Genomic DNA, 8386 nt, shown 5'->3' on the forward strand with positions numbered 1-8386 from the left:
GGGCGGGCAGGAAGCTGCCCCTCCCCCCCTTGGCCAGAGAAAACGTGCCCCTGGGTACCCCAAGCTGATGTGAAAGGAGAATCGCTATCTGATTCCTTTTGGTGCCAAGCACAATGCCTGGCAGGTAGCAGGTGCTCAGTAAACGTGTTGAGTGAATACATGAGATTAAGGAAAATGAACAACCTCAGAAAACTAAACATAGGGAAGTGTCTCCGTTTTCGGGAGGAGAAAAGTGAGAGTAAGAGTTTCATAAATTACCTTCTCTAAATTGCTGTCGCTTTCTAGCAACATTCTGGTATGGATTATGAAGGAGGTGGATATGACAGCGGGAGCCAGCTTGAAATTAACAAGGGAAAAAAACCAAACGCCAAACAGAATAGTTACTCTCTGTTTTTTCAGTGTCACTGGTGTTTGCTTCAGTTGATTACATCCCTTCTTCTGCCTGTGTGTGGGTTGGGTCCAGTGGGCTGGAAGTGATTCAACAACCTGGATCAGAGGCTGCTGAGGGGGATTGATGCCATCCTGGGAGAGGGGCGCTGGTGTTACGTGCCATGGTGTTGTTCGTTGGCCGGACCCGGTCTGAGCTGAAGATGGCCCTAGATTGATGGCACAATAGGTGATATGTTGGGGGGACTAAATGTGAGGCCATGTAGAGAGTTGTTCAGCCTGGCTCATTAAAGAGCCCCATAAGGAAGTTAGCTCTTGGGGCACCTGGGTGGCTCCGTCTATTAAGTGCCCGGCTCTTGACTTCAGCTCAGTTCATGTTCCCATCCCTCACTGGACTCTGTGCTGACAGTGCAGAGCCTGCTCGGGATTCTCCCTCTCCTCTTTCTCTGCCCTTGCCCCACTTGCTGCCCCAGGGGTGGCAGGCTGGGGCTAGAGCGGTAAGTATAATACGATTCCAAGCCCAGCCCGGTCCCCAACACCCACCAACCTCCCTGCTCGCCCTCTCTCAAAATAAATAAATAAACTTAAAAAAATGTTTTTTTTCTTTAAAGTTAGCCCTCAAGGTTCAGAAACGTTCTCCCTGGCTCAACAGACACAGACTAACAAGAAACTAACAGATACAAACTAACAATATAATTGATACAAAGCAACAGAGCTGAAGTTCACCTTTTCCGTTAAGAATTTTTTTTTTAATCTGAGCAGATGCCACATAAGAGACTCTCACAGAGTAAAAATACAAATACCAGCTTAGTTACGCAGAAGTTGGCTGTCGTCGTCCCTCTGAGATGCGCTCAGGTCAGGTGGCGCCCAGAGCCCAGGGGACAGTTTTTAAAAAGACAGCGGCAAACCAGAGTGTCCTCAGGGGAAGGTGACTGACGTAATGGTAATTTCCACTTCCTCCCACTCTGACTTCACAAAAATGCTTTCAACTTAACGGCTCAAGGGGCCCCACGTGAGTTACCACACCACCCAGCAATTCCACGCTTAGGTAGGGACCCCAAAGACTTGCGAGCAGGCGCTCAAACAAATCCATGCACACGCATGTTCACAGCAGCATTTCTCACCATAGCCCAAACCCGGAAATGCTCTGGAGTGTCCCGCAAAGCGTGAACGGGTCACCCAAAGGTGCTCTGTGCGTATAATGGAAAATCATTCGGCCATGAGAAGGGATGAAATACTGCTACGTGCAGCCACATGGATGAACCTTGAACACGTCATTGCTATGTGGAAGGAGCCACACGCATAAGGTCACCCTAGTGGATGATTCCAGCTGGGAGCTGTCCAGCATCAGTGACTCCACAGAGACAGAGGGCAGACCGGTGGTTGGTAGGGGTGATTGCCTAAAGGGCACCGGGTTCCCTTTGCAGGTGATTAACACCCGTTAGAACTAGATGGAGGTGGGCTGCACAGCGCTGTGATTGAACCAAATGCCACTGATATGTACAATTAAGATGGTGAATTTTATGTTCTGCGAATTCTTTTTAATATAATTTATTGTCCAGTTGGCTTCCATGCAACCCCCAGTGCTTATCCCAACAAGTGCCCTCCTCAATGCCCATCACCCGTTTTCCCTCTCCCCACCCCCTGAAGTCTTTTTTTGTTTGTTTTTTCTTTTCTTTTTTTTTTTTTTCAATATATGAAATTTATTGTCAAATTGGTTTCCATACAACACCCAGTGCTCATCCCAAAAGGTGCCCTCCTCAATACCCATGACCCACACTCCCCTCCCTCCCACCCTCCATCAACCCTCAGTTTGTTCTCAGTTGTTTGTTTGTTTTGAGCGTGAGCAAGAGGGGGAGGGGCAGAGAGAGAGGGAGAGAGACAGAATCCCAAGCAGGCTCTGTGCTCACAGCGCAGAGCCTGACTCAGGGCTCGATCTCACCATGAGATCATGACCTGAGCCGAAACCAAGAGCCAGACGTTCCACCGGTCGAGCCACCCAGGAACGCTTGTCCTGTGAGTTCTACCTCAAGTTCTAAAAATATTTTCAACTAATCACACCCATTCCATTTGGTCCTCAAGACAGTCCGTGAAGGCGTAGGATTGGTGATATTTTTTCTAGTCGTATGGCTGAGACAAATGAGGCTGGGAGTAGTCTGGGGGTTCCCCATTAGTAACCAGCTGGGTGGTGGCAGGCTGGGTCTAGAGCAGTGAGTGTAATACAATTCCAGGCCCAGCCTGGTCCCCAGCACCCACCAACCTCCCTGCTTCTCTGTCGCAGGCGTGTGGAGATGTGCCTGCCTCCCACCCTGCCTGCTGGCCCAGAGCCCTCCCCTGGAGGGCCACACATCCTGTGGCCAGACAGCCCCGCAGAAGGCCGAGGGGACTGTGGGGCCGTCCGTCAAGTCTGTCCTCCCTTGACCCTTCACCTTGTGGCCTGGTCAGCCCCACAGGGTGAGAAACATTGTGCGGTCAGGGCAGGCCCCTCCTTCCTTCGCAGGAGGCCCCATCCGTGGGCTGGACCAGGGAGGGCCCCCGCCTGTAGGGGCAGGTCCGTGTGGGTGACACAGAGATGCATCTCAATGTTATCTTACTTTTTTAGATGGCCAGCTGCCCTTGGCCTCCTCCTATGTTACTTCCCTGGACTGCAAGGGAGTGAGGGAACAACAACAAAACTGGAAGGAATGACAGTTAAAATACTATATGAGAAACTGGTGTAGACAGAAGTCTTTTTCTTACGACCCACCGGCATCCACCGGGAGAGCTGGCTGGAAATCAAACGTCTCTCCTCTTAAGCCCCGTCCTGCCTTTGAATCGTGAAGATAAAGCCAACAGCAACAACAAAATGAGATAATGAGACACCCCCCGCGGGGCTTCCCTGGCCCCAGGGGGTCCGTCTGACTTTGGCACCCAGTTGACAGACCCTTTCGGGCCCAGTGGAGTGGCCCCCTGGGACAGGGCCCTGCATAGTCACACCAGGGATACTGGCTGTTTCCCTGGCTTGGGGGTTATAACAAAGCACCACAGGCTGGGGGAGGCTTAGACAACAAGGCACATACTTCTCACCGTTCTGGAAGCCAGAAGTCCAAGATCAAGGTGCCCATGGGTTCTGTTCTCTGAGAGGACTCTCTTCCTGGCTTGTCAACGGGCCACCTTCCCCCTGGGTCCCCACACGAGGGAGACAGAAGGCTGTCTTTTCCTCTTCTTGTGAGGACACCGATCCCATCATGGGGACCCCCACCCCCGTGACCTCATCTCAACCTACGTGCCTCCCAGAGTCCCAACTGCCCAAATGCCATCCCACTGGGGACTAGGGCTTCAACGTACAGATGTCAGGGGGACACAAATGTTGGGTCCACGGCCCCGGTTCCTGCTGGGCTTTGCTTTTTCTCAACGCATCACTGCATGGGCTGCAGTGGTCCCAGCAGTGAGGATGGACCCAACTGGCCGCTCCCCACCGAGGCTCCCAGGGTGCAGTTCACAGTAGGTCCTGGAGCCCCATGTCCCGGCAGTCGTGGCGTCATGGATGCAAACCTGGGGTCCCTGTTCCCCAAGAATCTGTGTCCATGGCTTAGCAGGTTTCCTCTTAATCCTTCAAAGATAAAGGGCCTGCCTCCACTCCTCTCCCCACAGTCCCACGCAGGTGCTGCCACCTGCCAATGCGGGGACACTGGTGGGCGTGGGGACAGGAACCTTCAGTAGCTCTGGGGGGCTTTCTGGTGTCCCCCAGGCCCCCATACACCCATTCCATCCGAGGCATCATTTCCTAACTCACAGGGGAGTTAAAAGCCTAAAAAAAAAAATCCCTCCTGACTCCTCTGGAATTTCAATGGACCGCCTTCTCCCTGCGGCCCCCACTCCAGAATTTTCTCCTCAGATTTCATCCTTCTTTCCATAAGGAGGCCCTCTCCTTGGTCCCCACATCCGTCTTCCTTAGAAACAGAGCTTCAAAGGGCCGGAGAGAAGGGCCCCCTGGCAGGTGCCAGTCTACATGACTGGATCCCCCCTCCTCCCCGGAGAGGCTCAGGGGACACTGCCCTCACCCCAGCCCAGCCCAGCCTGTGCCACGTTGCCCTTCCTCGGGAACATTTTCTCAAAGCGCTTCTAGGGGCGCCTTGGTGGCTCAGTCGGTTATGATCTCACAGTTGATGAGTTCGAGCCCCACACTGGGCCCTGTGCTGACAGCTCAGAGAGCCTGGAGGCTACTTTGGATTCCGTCTCCCTCTCTCTCTGCCCCTCCCCGTATCAAAAATGAATACACATTAAAACAAAAAATTCTAGGCGCTTCTGAAGAGCCAGGTCACCTCCCCCCCGCCCTCCTCGGTGACCACTGTGTATTGTAAACAGACCCCTTCTAAAAACAACATGGCTCCCTCTCCACTCCTTTGGTTTAAAACCCAGAAGAGGGGAGCTGGGAAGAAAGGGCCAAGGGACACTTCAGTCTGTGACCTGAGTGACAAGGGCAGGGCCGTGTGAAGAGGCTGGGCGTCTGGCTGCCACAAGGTCATCGCCTCAGGAGCCTGGGCTGGTGGCAGCACAGGGGACAACAGAGTCCGCGCCCCGTGCCAATTCAGCAACGAGGGAGAGTCTTGGAACCCCAGGACGTTGAAACAGAAAATACGGACGGTAGCTTCGTAGTTTGTAGTCTGGGGTATTTGGAAGGGCCCTGGGCTACCTCCGTGACTCGAGCAAGCCTATTTCTTCTCCGGGCCTCAGTTTCCTAAACAGGAGGGAGTTAGAAGCATCGAGGCTTCGGCAGGAACAGCAGATGCTGGTGGGCTTGGAGCCCGGCTGGCTCAGCCCCCAGGGAACTGCTGCTGCTTCCGAGGCCCAAACTAGCTTTGGGGTGAGCAGAGGGCAGTGGTAAGAAACGTGGCTTGGCAGGTGTCCCTGTCGGGGGTGCTCCCATGGGGTCAGAGAAATAACGGGAAGAGGCTGACCACGTGCTGCACCCAGGTGACCCTGGAAATGGGGCGCGTCTGCCCGGCCGGGCGGCCGTCCCGTGTTCCAGTGTGGTTCAAGCACAGGCCACGGCCGGTGCCATGTAGCCAGCAATCCAGCGGAACAACCCAAACCCAGCCCAAATTCCAGCACCAGACTGCAATCTCCAGCTTTTCCGAAGGAAACCAATTCTTAAGCCTTTCTGCACTCCGTGCATCCTCTGTGATTGTAAAAGTCAGGAAGAACAAAGAGGGGTTTTGGTGAGGAGGTCTGCGGTTTCTAACAGAATCCAGCTCTCGGGAGCCTTTTCTTTGGCCCACATAGTATCGTTACGACAGTGAATTAGATGCAACATTTTAAAACTGGGCGATTTCACGTTAAAATCCTGGCTTTTCTTTTTAAAGCACCTGAACAGCCACAGCAGGCCCGGGTTCCCCCAGGCCACGAGTACCCCCTCCAAGTGGGACACAATCTCCAGTGTGCCCTGGTCCCCACCACTCCCTAGTGCCCACCCGCCCCTTTGTGCAGTTAACCTGCCTGTCCAGCCCCTTGAACACTGGTTTTCAACCTCTGACCTTGAAGGTCCCTCAAGTCTCCAGCCAACGTGTTACCTGTGATTTCCAGGTAGGATACTCTCGTAGCAGGCAGGGAGAGGGAGAATTCAGGATTCCTACATACTCATGACTGAGGCTTCAGTTTTTAATCCAACTTGAGCTGAGCTCACAGAAGAAAAGCCAGAAAGAATACAGAGCGTTCCCTTCCCACAAGATTCCTTCTGCAGGCAACAGCCATCACTTTCGAAAAGGCCCCCGTCTCCATTTTTACTAACAAGTGGTCCTTTGTCCTCCTCTCTGCCACAGGATCCCCATAATCTAAGGGCCAAGTGCACAGGGAGCCGTGGTAGCCAAGGGGGAGGAGGGGACAGTGGGGCCCTGCCCGGCCCTCGAGCCTGGTCAACCCAGGGATCTGGTTCTCCAGTAATTCATTCCAACAGCGTTCGCTACCGTGTGCTTGGCCCTGGGGGGGGCCACCGCCCCCCTCCACAGCTCATGTTAGCTTTCCCAAGCCCCGTGCTAGGCCCAGCGAGCCACCCGTCACGTGGGAACTGGATGGATTTAAAGAAAAGCCACCTTTCCTTTCCAAGGCGCCAGAAGATGCACTTTAAATACCTGGGATTCGGGGCACCTGGGTGAGCGTCTGACTTCGGCTCATGTCACCATCTCACGGTTTGTGAGTTCGAGCCCCACGTCAGGCTCTGTGCTGACGGCTCGGAGCCTGGAGCCTGCTTCGGATTCTGTGTCTCCCTCTCTCTCTGCCCCTCCTCCCGGCTCACGTTCTGTCTCTCTCTCGCTCTCTCAAAAATAAACATTAGAAAAGCAATAATAAATAAATACCTGAGATTCACGGTCCTAGGAATCAAGGAACTATAGTAACGTGCCCTCTCAGGGGTGAATCTCCCTTGGCCTCGGCCGATAGGATCTTGGGAACATCTGAGTGAGAACACCTGTAACTAGCTGTTGTGTGCGCTGTGATGGGCTCAGGGGTGGGCTTGTCCCGGCCCACACCCTTCACCCCAGGGCCCGTCCACGGTGACACAGGAGGAGGGGAGGGAGGGAGAGACATCGGTGCTTCCTCAGGGCCGGGGACACTGGCACAGGGAGGGGGGGGGTCACCGCGCAGCTCTGGGGACCTGTGTGGTTTGTGCTATAGAAGCCAGGTGAAGCCCATTCTTCTCTCGGAGTCCCTGGAACGCTCAGGCCTTACAGGATCAGTGAGCTTCTTCAACAAGATCCCCATTTAAGCTTTTTATTTTTTTGTAAGTTCTGATATTGTCAAATTACTAACAGAATTCAACTTTGTTAATTTTTTTTTTTTTTTAACATTTATTTTTGAGAGACAGAGCGTGAGTGGGGGAGGGACAGCGAGAGAGGGAGACACAGAATCTGAAGCAGGTTCCGGACTCAGAGCTGTCGGCACAGAGCCCAACTCGGGGCTCGAAGTTGCGGACCGCGAGATCATGACCTGAGCTGAAGTCGGACGCTCAACCGACTGAGCCACCCAGGCGCCCCTAACAGAATTCAACTTTAATGGAGCATTTATTAATCTTCTTTAGAAATGTTCTTTCAACACATCTTGGGAAATGCTGGGGCCTTAACTAGTTCTGAGTTCTAGTTCCAACTGGCCAATTTACTGACCCTATGGCTTTGGGCAAATTACATTTTTTTTAAGTGTTTATTTTTGAGATAGAGCACGCATACATGCACGCACAAGCAGGGGGAGAGGCAGAGAGAGGGAGACAAGAGAATTGGAAGCAGGCTCCGGGCTGTCAGCATAGAGCCTGACACGGGCCCGACTCTGGGCTCAATCCCACGAAGCAGGAGATCACGACCTGAGCCGAAATCAAGAGTTGGATGTTTAATTGACTTGAGCCACCCCAGCGCCCCTGGGCAAATTATTTAATCTCTCTGACCTCCACTTCCTTCAGTATGTGATGGAGGTCATAACACCTGTCCTGTCTTCATTTCAGGGGTGAAATGCGATTGTATTTCGGAACTTCTGAAAACTGATACTAGGCCCCAATCCTGCTGGATCTGATTCAGTAGGCCAGCACTGGGATCCACAAAGAATCTGCATTTTATACATACAAACAGACACAAACCCTCCATTTGTGGTCTATCTTATCCGCACAACGCACGGTCAGGGGCCCCCTCCTAGCCCATCACAACGGGCTGGAGAGACAAAAAGACAAGCACTTCCCACATAGATGGGAGAGGCCTCAGATTTAGCATTTCAGAGCTCTGCAGAGCTTTGCTCTGGTGTCTGATGTTCTGTTCACCAACTTCCTCTTTTATGTACCGGGAATCCCATCGTTCGGTTGGCACACGCTGGGTTAGAGACAATCACTGACAAGAGGGGTGTGCCTTTGTCAACGAGAACTCCAAGCCTGGGACTCAGCGATGGACCTACCCGCGACGAACCCCTGCCAGGGACGAGCTGAGCCAGCACACGTCCTGCACGGGGTCCCTACAGGCACTCTGCAGAGGCTGGGGCTTCATGT

At 53.3% G+C, this 8386-nt stretch overlaps 2 long non-coding RNA genes across 2 annotated transcripts; one reads left to right on the plus strand and one right to left on the minus strand.

Annotated features, from left to right (window-relative positions):
- Positions 1-374: 374 nt before the first annotated feature.
- On the minus strand, positions 375-1615 carry LOC123607064. The gene is made up of 2 exons (XR_006716631.1): positions 1512-1615; positions 375-596 (listed from the first exon to the last, which is right to left on the minus strand). It is a non-coding gene; the product is annotated as an uncharacterized LOC123607064 (long non-coding RNA).
- A 1067-nt stretch (positions 1616-2682) lies between these two features.
- LOC123607063 lies at positions 2683-3106 on the plus strand. Its single transcript, XR_006716630.1, has 2 exons — positions 2683-2792; positions 2990-3106. It is a non-coding gene; the product is annotated as an uncharacterized LOC123607063 (long non-coding RNA).
- The last annotated feature ends 5280 nt before the right edge of the window (positions 3107-8386 follow it).

The sequence above is a fragment of the Leopardus geoffroyi genome, chromosome A2 (assembly GCF_018350155.1).
Source record: "Leopardus geoffroyi isolate Oge1 chromosome A2, O.geoffroyi_Oge1_pat1.0, whole genome shotgun sequence".
Taxonomy (NCBI): Eukaryota; Metazoa; Chordata; class Mammalia; order Carnivora; family Felidae; genus Leopardus; species Leopardus geoffroyi.